At 47.7% G+C, this 15,142-nt stretch overlaps 1 non-coding gene across 1 annotated transcript; it reads right to left on the reverse strand.

The window, feature by feature from the left end:
- Positions 1-13,214: 13,214 nt before the first annotated feature.
- On the reverse strand, positions 13,215-13,286 carry trnap-ugg (transfer RNA proline (anticodon UGG)). The gene has a single exon. It is a non-coding gene; the product is annotated as a tRNA-Pro (tRNA).
- Between the last annotated feature and the right edge of the window lie 1,856 nt (positions 13,287-15,142).

Consider the following 15,142-nt stretch of genomic DNA (forward strand, 5'->3'; position numbering starts at 1 on the left):
CCACTCGGCGACACACCCGCTGAGAAGCCGACCCTGGTTATTGGCGACTCTGTTCTGCGGCATGTAAAGCCGACACCAGCGGCTATAGGTAAGTGCATCCCGGGGGCCAGAGCGGGCGACATAGAGGGTAGCCTGAAGCTGCTGGCGAGAGATAAGCATAAATACAGTAGGATTATAATTCACGTCGGTGTTAATGACACCCGGCTTCGCCAGTCAGAGGTCACTAAAGTTAATATTGAGTCGGTGTGTAATTTAGCTAAAACCATGTCGGACTCCGTAGCGTTCTCTGGTCCCCTCCCGAATCTGACCAGTGATGACATGTTTAGCCGCATGTCCTCGCTCCGTCGCTGGCTGTCATGGTGGTGTCCAGAAAATAACGTGGCCTTTATAGATAACTGGGAAACTTTCTGGGGGAAACCTGGCCTTATTAGAAGAGACGGCATCCATCCCACCCAGGGTGGTGCAGCTCTGATTTCTAGCAACATAGCCAAGTTTATTAGACCAACCTGACAACCCAGGGTCGAGGCCAGGCAGAGTCGCTGTCCTACACACCTCTCTGCTGCTTCTGGAGGACTGCCGCCCTCAGTTAGAAACACATTAAACAAAATACACATAGAAACACTAAGCTTAATAATGTTATTGAAGTGGTGACGGTCACACGTCCTCCCACAGTTCATCAAGCACACAAGTTAAGATATATTAATCATAATAACCTCATAAAAATACACACTAACACACAAACACATAGAACAAGGTAACAGAACACTCAGGTGTGGATTGTTTAACATACGATCCCTCCACTCTAAGTCGCTCTTAGTTAATGATTTAATTGTTGATCATCACACTGATATACTTTGTCTCACTGAGACTTGGTTACAGGATGAAGAATATGTTGCTTTAAATGAATCAACTCCGTCCTGTTATATTAACTGTCATGTTCCTAGAGTTACAGGTCGCGGAGGAGGAGTGGCAGCAATCTACCGCTCCAGGTCTTCAGATGAATCCTAAACCTAAGTCTACTCATACTTCTTTTGAGAGTCTCACTCTCAGCCTGTCTCACGGAAGCTGGAAGAAGTCAGAATTTGTTTTACTCGTCGTAGTGTATCGTCCACCTGCTGCTGCTTATCAGAGTTCCTGCCGGAGTTTTCAGACTTCTTATCAAGTTTAGTGCTTAGCACAGATAAAGTCATTATAGTGGGTGACTTTAACATTCATATGGACGTCGACTCCGACAGTCTGAAGATTGCCTTCAACTCACTCTTGGATTCAGTTGGGTTCTCTCAGTTAGTAAATGAACCCACACACTGTCACAGTCACACCCTCGACCTGGTTCTCACCTACGGCCTGGAAGCTGAGAACCTGCTAGTGTGGTCTCAAAATCCTGTTCTTTCAGATCACTCATTAATAACTTTTGACTTCTCTCTTTCAGACCTACCAGCACCTGAGGAAAAGGTCTACTACAGCAGATGTCTGTCTGAAGACGCCGTAAAGCAGTTTAGGACAGCAATCCTACCAGTACTCCCCACAGTCCCAAGTACTGACGGGGGTACCAACTTAAATGTTACTCCTGCAGAGCTGGGACCGCTTTGTCAACAACACTGCAGACACACTACACTCAGTCTTAACAGGATGCTCCACTGAAGAAGAAGAAAACTACAACCAGAAGAGGCTAGCTCCGTGGTACAACTCAAACATCCGATCACTGAAACGGATTACACGTAGGATGGAGAGGATGTGGCAAGTCCTCTAAATCAGATGACTCCCGGAGGATCTGGAGAGACAGTCTGCTGACGTATAAGAAGGCCCTTCGTAAAGCCAGGACAGCCTACTATTCATCACTAATAGAAGAAAACAAGAACAACCCGCGCTTTCTCTTTAACGCCGTGGCCAGGCTGACAAAGAGCCACAGCTCTGTGGAGCCTCGCATTCCTGCAGCTCTTAGTAGTGAAGACTTCATGAGCTCTTCACTATAAAATCACCACTATTAGAGGACAAATCAACCACAATCTCTCTGTGACCGCTGAGGATACACCGCCACTTCTGGAAATGGATCCTGATCTAACTCTGGACTGCTTCGCCGCCATCGCCTCCCTGAGCTGACCACCAGCATCAGCAAGTCTAAACCTACTACCTGTCTTCTGGATCCGATCCCTTCACAGCTCCTCAAGGATGCTATTCCTTCTGATCGGAGACTCTATATTAGGACAGATCAACTTGTCTCTGGAAACAGGATATGTACCACAGGCTTTTAAAACTGCTGTGATCATTCCGATACTTAAAAACCTTCCCCTGGACCCGGACGTCCTAGGAAACTACAGACCGATCTCCAACCTCACCTTTATCTCCAACTACTCGAAAGAGCTGTTGTAAGTCAGCTAAACGACCACCTGTGTAGTAACAGTCTGTTTGATGCTTTCCAGTCTGGTTTCAGAGCCCATCACAGCACAGAAACAGCACTGCTTAAAGTCACCAATGACCTCCTCATGGCATCGGACCGGGGTCTCGTCTCTGTACTCGTTTCTACTGGATCTCAGTGCTGCCTTCGACACGTAGACCATCGCATCCTGCTACACAGATTGGAACACGAGATCAGGATTACAGGAACAGCACTGCGCTGGTTTAAATCATATTATCTGACAGATTTCATTTTTGTTCACACTAACGATGTGTCTTCCACAGGTACAAGGGTTTAACCACGGTGTTCCACAGGGTTTCTGTGCTCGGACCGATCCTGTTCACCCTCTACATGCTCCCTCTAGGATACATCATCCAGAAGCCGGCATAAACTTTCATTGTTATGCTGATGATACCCAGCTGTATTTATCCCTGAAGCCTGAAGAAACGGAGCCGCTAGTCAGACTACAGGCGTGTCTAAAGGACATAAAGGGACTGGATGTCCTCCAACTTTTACTATTAAACTCGGACAAGACTGAGGTCATTGTTTTGGACCGAACACATCTCAGAACTAGTTTATCAGATAATACTCTCTCCCTGGATGGAATTACTCTGGCCTCCAGTTACGACTGTGAGGAACCTTGGAGTAGTTATCTTTGATCAAGACATGTCGTTTGTCTCTCATATTAAGCAGGTCTCCAGGACCGCTTTCTTTCACCTGCGTAATATTACTAAGATCAGGAGCATCCTCTCTCAGAGTGATGCTGAAAAGCTCATCCATGCTTTTGTCACTTCAAGACTGGACTACTGCAACTCTTTATTGTCAGGATGTCCACATTACTCCATCAACAGTCTGCAGCTGATCCAGAACGCAGCAGCTAGAGTTCTGACAGGAAGCAGCCAAAGGGATCATATCTCTCCTGTCCTAGCGTCTCTTCACTGGCTCCCACTGGACTCAAGAATACACTTCAAGATCCTTCTTCTAACCTACAAGGCTCTTCATGGACTTGCTCCGTTGTATCTGCAGGACCTGATTGTACCATATGTTCCTAATAGGACACTCAGATCTCTGAGTGCAGGTTTACTAGTAGTTCCTAGGATTCATAAAAGTAGAATGGGAGGACGAGCTTTCAGCTATCAGGCACCGCTATTATGGAACCAGTTACCAATCTGGGTCCGAGAGGCAGACACTGCCTCCACCTTTAAGACTAGACTTAAAACTTTTCTGTTTAGTAAGGCGTACAGTTAGCCTTAGACCTAGTGTGTAGCACCAGCTATGCTGCTCTAGGCCTACGTTGTCGGGGGGCACAAACATGATCCACTGAGCAGTTTCCCTCTCACCCTCTAACCTCTCCTTTTCTCTCCTTAGTCTGGCTCACACTGGTCTCAAGACCTGGATGATGACCTGCAGGTCCGGCCCGTGAAGTCTCTCTTGCTCTACGTTGTCGGGGGGCACAAACACGATTCCTCTGAACACCCTCTGACCTCTCCTCCACTCTCCTTAGTCTGGATCATACTGGTAATATCGTCTCATAATCTGTGTTAACTGGTCTTCCTTGTAGTTCTGTGCCTCGCTCTCGCTCTCTCTCTTTGCAGGTCTCAAGACCTGCATACTGACCTGCAGTCTCTCCTGTGCTCATCGACTTCACTAGCCCCTGCTGCTCATCTTTACTATCAAATTACTATTCCTACTTATGGACCGACGATATATATAGATCCATCCATCCATCCATCTTCCACCGCTTATCCGGGGCCGGGTCGCGGGGGCAGCAGTCTAAGCAGGGACACCCAGACTTCCCTCCCACCAGACACTTCCTCCAGCTCCTCTGGGGGAATCCCGAGGCGTTCCCAGGCCAGCCGAGAGACATAGTCTCTCCACCGCGTCCTGGGTCTTCCCCGGGGCCTCCTCCCAGTGGGACATGCCCGGAACACCTCCCCAGGGAGGCATCCAGGAGGCATCCGAACCAGATGCCCGAGCCACCTCAGCTGGCTCCTCTCGATGTGGAGGAGGCAGCGGCTCTACTCCGAGCTCCTCTCGGGTGACTGAGCTTCTCACCCTATCTCTAAGGGATGCGCCCAGCCACCCTTCGAAGGAAACTCATTCGGCCGCCTGTATTCGCGATCTCATTCTTTCGGTCACTACCCAAAGCTCATGACCATAGGTGAGGGTAGGAACGTAGATTGACCGGTAAATCGAGAGCTTCGCCTTCCGGCTCAGCTCCTTCTTCACCACAACAGACCGGTACAGCGACCGCATTACTGCGGAAGCTGCACCGATCCGTCTGTCAATCTCCCGCTCCATTTTTCCCTCACTCGTGAACGAGACCCCGAGATACACAAACTCCTCCACTTGGGGCAGGAGCTCTCCTCCCACCCAGAGAGGACAAACTACCTTTTTCCGGTCGAGAACCATGGCCTCAGACTTGGAGGTGCTGATTCTCATCCCAGCCGCTTCACACTCGGCTGCAAACCGTCCCAGTGCACACTGGAGGTCCCCGGCTCGATGAAGCCAACAGGACAACATCATCCGCAAAAAGCAGAGATGAAATCCTATGGTTCCCGAACCAGATCCCCTCCGGTCCCTCGCTGCGCCTAGAAATTCTGTCCATAAAATTATGAACAGAACCGGTGACAAAGGGCAGCCCTGCCGGAGTCCAACATGCACTGGGAACAGGTCTGACTTACTGCCGGCAATGCGAACCAGACTCCTGCTCCGGTCATACAGGGACCTAACAGCCCTCAGCAGAGGGCCACGGACCCCATACTCCCAGAGCACCTCCACAAGATGCCGCGAGGGACACGGTCGAACGCCTTCTCCAAGTCCACAAAACACATGTGGACTGGTTGGGCGAACTCCCATGAACCCTCCAGCACCCTGCGGAGGGTATAGAGCTGGTCCAGCGTTCCACGGCCAGGACGAAAACCACATTGCTCCTCCTTAATCCGAGGTTCGACTATGGGTCTAATTCTCCTCTCCAGTACCCTGGCGTAGACTTTCCCAGGGAGGCTGAGGAGTGTGATCCCCCTGTAGTTGGAGCACACCCTCCGGTCCCCCTTTTTAAAAAGAGGGACCACCACCCCGGTCTGCCAGTCCAGCGGCACTGCCCCCGATTGCCACGCGATGTTGCAGAGGCGTGTCAACCAAGACAGCCCCACAACATCCAGAGACTTAAGGTACCCAGGGCGAATCTCATCCACCCCCGGTGCCTTGCCACCGGGGAGCTTTTTGGCTACCTCGGCAACTTCAGCACAGGTGATGAACGAGTCCACCACTGAGTCATCAGCCTCCGCTTCCATAATAGAAGGCGTGTTGGTGGGATTGAGGAGACCCTCAAAGTACTCTTTCCACCGTCCAACCACCCCCTCAGTCGAGGTCAACAGCTCCCCACCCCCACTGAATACAGTGTTGGCAGAGTACTGCTTCCCCCTCCTGAGGCGCCGGACGGGTTTGCCAGAATCTCTTTGAGGCTGACCGATAGTCCTCCTCCATGGCCTCCCCAAACTCCTCCCAGGCCCGAGTTTTTGCCTCTACAACTGCCTTCGCTGCAGCACGCTTGGCCTGCCGATACCTATCAGCTGCCTCAGGAGTCCCACAAGCCAACCAGGCCCGATAGGACTCCTTCTTCAGCTTGACGGCATCCCTGACCTCCGGTGTCCACCACCGGGTCCGGGGATTGCCGCCACGACAGGCACCAGAGGCCTTGCGGCCGCAGCTTTGGACAGCTGCATCGACAATGGAGGTGGAAAACATGGTCCACTCCGACTCAATGTCTCCAGCCTCCCTCGGAATCTGGGTGAAGCTCTCCCGGAGGTGGGAGTTGAAGATCTCCTTAGCGGCGGGTTCGGCCAAACGCTCCCAACAGACCCGCACAGTACGTTTGGGCCTGCCGGGCCTGTCCAGCCTCTTCCCCCGCCAACGGATCCAACTCACCACCAGGTAGTGATCAGTTGACAGCTCAGCCCCTCTCTTCACCCGAGTGTCCAAAACACAAGGCCGAAGGTCAGCTGACACGATTACAAAATCGATCATTGACCTCCGGCCTAGGGTGTCCTGGTGCCAGGTGCACCGATGGACAACCTTGTGCTCGAACATGGTGTTCGTTATGGACAAACCATGCCCAGCACAGAAGTCCAATAACAAAACACCACTCGGGTTCAGATCGGGGAGGCCGTTCCTCCCAATCACGCCTCTCCAGGTGTTACTGTCACTGCCCACGTGGGCGTTGAAGTCTCCCAGCAAGATGACAGAGTCCCCGGTTGGGGTGCCATCCAGCACCCCTCCCAGAGACTGTAAGAAGGTCAAGTACTCTACACTGCTGTTCGGCGCATACGCCGAAACCACAGTGAGAGACCTCTCCCCAACCCGAAGGCGCAGGGAGGCGACCCTCTCACATACTGGGGAAAACTCCAACACATGGCAGCTAAGCTGTGGGGCTATAAGCAAGCCCACACCAGCCCGCCGCCTCTCACCATGGGCAACTCCAGAATAGAAGAGAGTCCAACCCCTCTCAAGGAGTTGGGTTCCAGAACCCGAGCTGTGCGTGGAGGCGAGCCCGACTATATCTAGTCGGTACCGCTCAGCCTCCCGCACAAGCTCAGGCTCCTTCCCCCCCAGCGAGGTGACATTCCATGTCCCCAGAGCCAGTTTCTGTGTCCAGTGATCAGGTCGCCGAGGCCCCCGCCTTCGACTGCCACCCAATCCACTCTGCACCGGCCCCTTACGGTTCCTCCCACCGGTGGTGGCCCATGGGAGGTCGGCCCCACGTCGCTCCTTCGGGCTAAGCCCGGCCGGGCCCCGTGGGGAAAGGCCCGGCCACCAGGCGCTCGCATTCGAGCCCCAACCCCGGGCCTGGCTCCAGGGTGGGGCCCCGGCTGCGCCATACCGGGCGACGTCACGGTCCTTGTTCTTCTTTCCATCATAAGGGGTATTTGGACCGCTCTTAGTCTGGCCCATCACCCAGGACCTGTTTGCCTTGGGAGACCCTGCTGGGGGCATTAAGCCCCCGACAACATAGCTCCTAGGATCATCTGGGCACTCAAACCCCTCCACCACAGTAAGGTGGCGGTCCACGGAGGGGATATATATAGATATCTATTACAATATAATCACCGTTTCATCTTGCTGTCATGTTTGCTCTGTACTGTATCATGTTTGTATCATGTTTGCTCCTCTCTCCCTCTCTCTCTTTCTCCTTCATCCTCTCTCTCTCTCTCTCTCTCTCTCTCCCTCATCCTCTCTGACTAGCAGCAGGACTGGTTCCCCCTTAAGTTGACGGGTCCTGCTCAAGGTTTCTTCCTCTTAAAGGGAGTTTTTCCTTGCCACAGTGCTCTTAGGGGGGGTTCCTGTGAAGCGCTTTGAGACAATGTCTGATTGTAATATGCGCTATATAAATAAAACTGAATTGAATTGAATTGAATTGTTATTCTATATGACCAGCAGGTGGCAGAAGAGACTCAGAAACAAGCAGCCTATAGGCCGACTAGCTTGGCTGCTGACAGTTGGCATGGAGGGAGCCTCTCCATAGGATCCTTTACTTACCTTTGAATCTTGTGCCTGACTTTGTATCAACGTGACATCATTATCTTATTAGTTTGATTGCTGCAAAGCAATACATGGTAACACTGGACTCATTTTATATCTAATAGTCTGAATTATTGGTGTGAGTGTGTCAGACTATTAATAATTTCACCATCCTTCCACGATTAATTCGTGGTGGACAACATCCATCTATCCATCATCTGAACCTGCTTCGTCAGGGTCACTGGGGGCTGGAGCCTATCCCTGTATCCATAGGTGAGGTGCTCATGTACACTGGACTGGTTAGAAAACAAAGATGTTTAAATACAAACGTAAGTTTGTCCAAATCTGACATAATATGCCTACTGGGTGTATTGTGTATATGCAGCTTATGTATATAATGTACAACATTTATACAACAAATAGAAACAAATACATAAATACAGTCACAAAAATGTCTTTATTTAGTGTGACATATTGCACAAGTCACAGCTCCAAGGGGACAGAGGAAAAACAGCTACACCCAAATTCTCTGTTGCTGCTCTCTGCTCTGCTTGCTCTTCTCCTGTCCTGTGTTTTATGCTATGATATATAAGCATAGCATAATTGAGCATAGTTTCAATGAGCAGGTTTTCAGAGTTATGATACATGATATGCTCTCTGTATCTTCCCTGTAAGGACCCATACATTATTCTAACAAATGCTGCTGGCCTCAGGCACCTCTGCTTTTTCAAAATACAATGTTTAACTATTCCAAACCATCTCTGCACGTGCCAGTTTGTCTCTCTGGTTTTGGTTGTGATTTGTTGTTTGGTCACATGCATCCCTTTTCACACGTCTCAACATGAGACCACTCCAAAGGGGAAATATGCCAAGGCAGTTGTCAAAGAGAACATCAAGCACGGCAGGACAGAAGTAGGGAATGTCTTCAGGAAGTGAGGTCTCTGAATCCTCTTCCATTTCTGTCTGTACTTCCTCCAAGATGCTCTTAAACACATGTGTAAAGGGAGATCCTCCAACAATGGTGTTGACATTTCTTCTTTGTTTGTCATCTTCCAGAGCTAGGGGTGTGTCAGCATTTCCTGTTTGTTCCATGTCTGGAATGATGTTTGTTTAATCAAGTCATGCAATGTCTCAAGATGTTTCTGGACACAACTGCTCTTGTGTTTGGCTTTTAACACACGGCAGAGAGAACGGAGATGGTGAGTACTGCAGCCATTGAAGTACTGTTTTGCAACCTAGCAAATGCAAATGTGGCAAAACTTTTCAAGTTCTTATCTGCAGTTTTTTTTTCCCAATTGCCTTACTGACAGCTTTAATCACATGTGCAGAGCATATGCACAAGACTGTGAATGTTTGTATGTCCTTCTCTGTCTTCCATTTAGAACACATTGCAAAAGCTCTGTCTAAATAGCTGTCAATGCTCTCCCTCTCTGTTTCAACCTGTTTTACTTTCAGGGTTGTGTATTGTGATACTTTTCTGAGTGTATTGTGATACTTTTCACTCCATCCTACTGTAGCCAGAAAGTAGGATGGAGTGTTCATTGGTCATCATTTCACAGACTGGGAGGGGGGTGCATTTTGACCACAACCTGGAAGGGTTAGGGCATAGTATAGCAGTCGTTTACTTTGATTAGGGACCTTGGATACCACATTCCCTGTAGCATCTAGATATACAGCCACATTTTTTCCCACATGAGGATGCTTACTCCAGTCTCTGTGTACATATGTACTCCAAATGGATCAACCTGGTAATGCTGTATATATCCAGGCACCTTGTGAAACTTAAAATCACATTCCTTCATGAGAGACTGGGTGAGATACATCTCCATTAAAACATCCTCATGAAGTCTTTCTCTTTTTCCAGCCTCATAATGTGTATTTTTAAGCACATTTTGTTCAGGCTGTGGGTCATGTTTCCTGTTGATGAAGATTCTCAGTCATCCAGGTCATCATACGTAGAGAAGATTGAAGCAAGGCGTCTGGACTTGTAGAGTTTTCGTGAAGACGTTTCGCTGCTCATCCAAGCAGCTTCATCAGTTCTAACTGTTTGGTGGGAAACATGGTTTATATGTGGTGGAGGACCTCAGTGGGTGGGTCTGGGTAAAACTTAAAAAAAACAATAGCACTAAATGTTTCCATAGTTACCTGTGATGTTCTGGCTGCCTGGGCCAGGTGTGTCTAACGACTGGCTAACCACTGTGAGACTGCTGGAGGGGGACTGGTTGACAGTCCTTCTTCTGGTTGACACAGTTCTTGCTGTGAGTATGTGCAAACTTCCTGGAATGGATGGAACCACTGCATTGTATGTGGTAGAAAGATGATGTCTGAGGCCACCACCTCCGTTTTTCCAGCAGGTCTGTAACCACATATAAACCATGTTTCCCCACCAAACAGTATAACAGTATTTCTCACTAAATAAACATACAAGTTTACACAGACTTGGACATTGCACCAAAATAAACCCAATAATATTTGCATTCTTTCATCAAACATTACATATAACACTGAACAAATAATGCAGCTCTATCTTATAATCACACATCAACACATCAGGAGACATACATTCAATTGGAGCGACATAAGTGTGCTATATACATATACTTGATACAAATTACAGCGGAGCATTTCAGCGCGATAATTACTCGAAGTAGCGCGAGATTACCCACAGCTCGGCTATACCGCTACTACCTTCCAATTAGCTCCATCGTTAGCTTCTACTAACTACTTTTAAAGTTACTCAAAGTTACCCAAATCATTATGAAATCACTGTCAGCGAATACAGAAACAATACGAAGCTTAAGGCTTTCATTCGTGACCATTTTTAACCAAATACTGACCTGAGAATAATAGAATGTTAGCAAAAGAAACACAGTAGCACTCGCTTCGTTCTCCGGGTTGCTTCTAACAGGAAACAGGAAGTTGGTCCGCAGTACACAACTGAGGAGTGACAATCACAATGCCAAAGGTTCCACTTACCATTATAACACTTAATTCACTCATATTCGCACAGGCATACCTTTTATACATGCAAAATAATGATCTTATTACTTATTAAAGTATTACAGCACTGTTAAAGTATCAACAAAATAAAATTTTTACCTGCTTTTTGATTCTCAAAATACCAAATGTGGTTGCACATATTTGGGTGCACCACACAAGGACTGTAGCAGCATGGCTGACAATGTATGACCCAGATTTGGCTCCATATTGCAGCAGGACAAGGCGCAATGTTTGGCATTGGCATGTACCAGCAAGGGGGATTAGCTCAAATGGTAGAGCACTCACTTAGCATCAAAGAGCTGCTGGAACACTGACAGCTAATTTAGTTGATGACAACATGTGAGTGTCTGTGACCATGGCTGATCCACAGTTGATTGAGGACACTGCTGAACACAGCTTCTAAACAGACGTTACACAACTAGCTTAACATATTACCCTCATCTCATACACCACAATACTCAATACTGATCATGAATGTCACCTCGGTCTAAAGACTTGTTGAGACAGCACGTGTTGACACAGATTTCAAGATGAGGCACAGAGGGATTTACAGCTGTATCATTCTGCACCAGATGAAGCACATGGTCTGAACCAGGTCGTGTCCTGTGTGTCAGAGAAAGGCTGAAACCCTGCAGCACCTGTTTCTGACTGCTCTGACCACGCTGCCTTCTTCTCCAGTCTGCTCTCCAGTGATGTTGCTTCTTGTGCTCCCCTCTGATTGAGCGCTGTGCTGCAGCCATTGCAACACCTATCGCACCTCAGAGTGATCCAGCAGTGCCTCATGTTCAGCAGCATACAGTGAGCAGCTTTAATCTCTGGATTGACAGACTTTATCTGCGCAATAACTTGCAGAACAGAAAGTCTTCCAAAATATCGCCTTTCCAGGGATAGCACACCAAAACTATCAACTGAGCAGCACTGGAGATGCTCTGCTCTGTCGATTCATCCAACTGAAAGGAACATTTCATTTTTTTTCTAGCTCTCAGGACGAGAGCTGCTGCAACAGGTATCCACCCTGAAGGACAGCGCCACAGGAAGTTAAAAAGCACTTCTGGTGGGACTCAAAACCGACAACCTTTGAATCACTTCTCCTGTGTTTAACTAGAAGTCCAATGCGCTATCCATTGTGCACCAAAGCCACAAAGCAGTGGCTTTAAAGTATTTTTTTTTTTTTTAAAAAAAGTCAGCATAACAGAGGTTACAGCATCACTGAGTTTCCCCTCAGGGAAGCTGCTGTTTTTTTACTGCCACCCCTGGATATATGCAGTCCAGTGCAGTGAGGCATGCTCTGTTCTGTACAATGGCACTGCAAAGTCTGCACTGCAAAGTCCGCACTGCACACTGCAAAGGCCGCACTGCAGAGGCCGCACTGCACACTGCAAAGGCTGCACTGCAGAGGCCGCACTGCACATGCAAAGGCCGCACTGCACACTGCAAAGGCTGCACTGCAGAGGCCGCACTGCACACTGCAATGGCCGCACTGCACACTGCAAAGGCTGAACTGCAGAGGCCGCACTGCACACTGCAAAGTCCGCACTGCACAATGCAAAGGCTGCACTGCAAAGGCAGCACTGCGCACTGCAGAGGCCGCACCAGGGCACACAGTGCAGAGCAGCTCAGATGATGTGAAGACACATTTACAGCATAGTCACGTAGCATTGTTAAAGTGTAGACAGCATGACTGTGTCTCTCCAAGAGTAGATGGGTTGGGAAGATGTTATCGTAATGTGATGAGCCACTCGGCAGAACTGAGGATGCTACTCGGGGGAGTGGCCAAACTCAATGTATTAAAAAGAAAAAGTGAAATATGACATGGTCCCAAGTATTCAGAGCCTTTGCTGTGACACTTATATTGTTGTAGCCATTTTTTGATTAATTTGGCACTGTACAATATTGTTTTTGGTTATTTAGTATAACAAGTCTACATTTAGTGTTTAGTTAGGGTTTTTACAGGAAGAGGAGGGTGGAAGAAGGTGGCAAACAGTTTCTTGACCACCTTTGGCCAAGCATTATTAATTTTGAGTGATTTTCATTTGAGTTAAATTATTTTGTATTTTTTTTAAGACCTTTGTTCAGCTTTGAATAAACACGAAATGGAATGTAAAAGATGTGGCGGAGGTGTGTGTAAGACGGCCACCCATTCACCCAGCCCGAACAAGGGTGTGTAACAACTGCTCTGGATTGGGATGAGTCTGAATAGAACTTTGTTAGCTTTGTAAAGCTATGTAGTAGTTGGAAAGGAACTGAAAAGAGTTCAACAAAAAGGAGTTGGTCTCCAATGGAATAAAGTTAAACATCAGGGCTCGTCCGGGATTTGAACCCGGGACCTCTCGCACCCAAAGCGAGAATCATACCCCTAGACCAACGAGCCATGTGTGACCTCTTATTTTTCATGTCTCAGTCGGTGGGAGAACAACACAAAGCACATGTTCTTCTTAGTTTGACATTGGTAAAGATATGAACAAAGATTTCTTCTAACTGTGTCAACAAAGATTGAACACTTTGCATATCACTGTCCTCCATGAGGAGACTGTCCTCCATGAGGAGAGGAGACTGTCCTCCATGAGGAGACTGTTGTCCTCCATGAGGAGAGGAGACTGTCCTCCATGAGGAGAGGAGACTGTCCTCCATGTCTAGATAAGGCTTGCTGTCTAGCAGCTGGGAGAAATGTCTTTTGTGGCTGTGGCATTAGCTCAACATTGAATCATAAAGTGTATTTGTTGCATAACAGGAAGTGGTCTTGTATTAGGGTGTGACCCTCCTGAGAAGCAGAACCTCTCCTTTATAGGGGCTGTCTTGATAACTGCCTCTCATTTCCACCTGTTGTCTGTTCCATTTGCACAACAGCAGCTGAAACTGATCCACAATCAGTGTTGATCCTAACTGGAGTTTGTGGCCAAGTGTGGCCAGATCAACCTGTCTCTGGCAACAGAGTAAGTACCACAGGCTTCTGAACTGCTGTGATCTCCAACCTCACCTTTATTTCTAAGATATTTCAAAGGGTGGCTGCAAGTCAGTCCACCTACAGCACCGGTCTGTTTGAAGTGTTCCAGGATTCAACAATAATCTGTTAAATATCACAGACCAGAGTGAAATCAAGTCCTTTTGAGGCAGAAATAAGCCCCTGGACTTACTGTGGGGCCACAGTCACTTTTTGATGAAAACACCAGTTTTTGAGGTTTATTATTTTAAAGGGGTCTTCATGTGCTGGCTGCATCATAAGTTCTTGTTATTTAATGATAGTTAATTATAACTTCCTGGACCTGCAGACTCTTTGTCTTCATATGGCCTGAATGAAGGGAGGCTAGCACAGATTTGACATGTGTGACTTCCACATGCTTTCCTACCATGAATGGAACCAGTCAAGCAGCACATGATGTGTTTGTGTAACACTGGAGATGTTAGCTGTACATGTGCAGAACAAAGACATGACCCACAGCAGACCATCATGTTTAAGGAGCAGCAGGACGTCCTCTTCTTAGTAACATTTAGGTGAATGGGACGGCACATTTGATGTTTGACTTCATCTATGAACACATGTCTGCAGCATGTTTACTGCATTTGAACTGTTACTAATGTCATGATGCCAGCTGTGTCAGCTTTGTTTCCCTTTAAGTCCTCCATCTTCCTGCTTCATGTACTTTGTTGTTTTGTTGGATATCCTGTTTTATTGTGAAAGGACTCTTTCCTTCCTCTTGTGTTTCCCTCCTTGTTGGTCAGCTGCTCCGCCATGATTGTTGTCACCTGTGTCTTGTTAACTCTTGAACACTATGCTCAGGGCTCTTGGTACTTGCTGCTTCTTCTCCTGTGCTCCTCCAGACACTCCCAGTCCTCCTCTCTGACTGAGCTCACCTGCTTCCACTTGCTGATCAGGAGACAAAGTACAAAGGAGGGAAGATGAGACCCAGAGGGACATTTGTCCTTTTGTTAGTAGGGCTGCTGCTTGTTGTTGCTCCTTTAGAAAACCTGATGTGTTTTCTTGTTCCTTTAGTAGAAAATAATGAGCTTTTGCTTCTTTGTCTCCTAGTTCAGCTTTTGTTCCTCTCCTTGTCCTCTGACCTGCTGAGTCTGTTCCATTCTGTGTGTCCTCTTTGTTCCTGTCTTACTCTGCGTGTCTTCATTCATTCTGTTTTCACAGTTTGTTGCTGTTTAATTTCTTTAATTTGTATTTTTTAGTTCAGTTACTCTTTTCGTTTGTTGTAAATGTTTCAGGAGATACAGATGTGA

Source organism: Parambassis ranga, unplaced genomic scaffold, assembly GCF_900634625.1.
Source record: "Parambassis ranga unplaced genomic scaffold, fParRan2.1 scaffold_162_arrow_ctg1, whole genome shotgun sequence".
NCBI classification, from domain to species: Eukaryota; Metazoa; Chordata; class Actinopteri; family Ambassidae; genus Parambassis; species Parambassis ranga.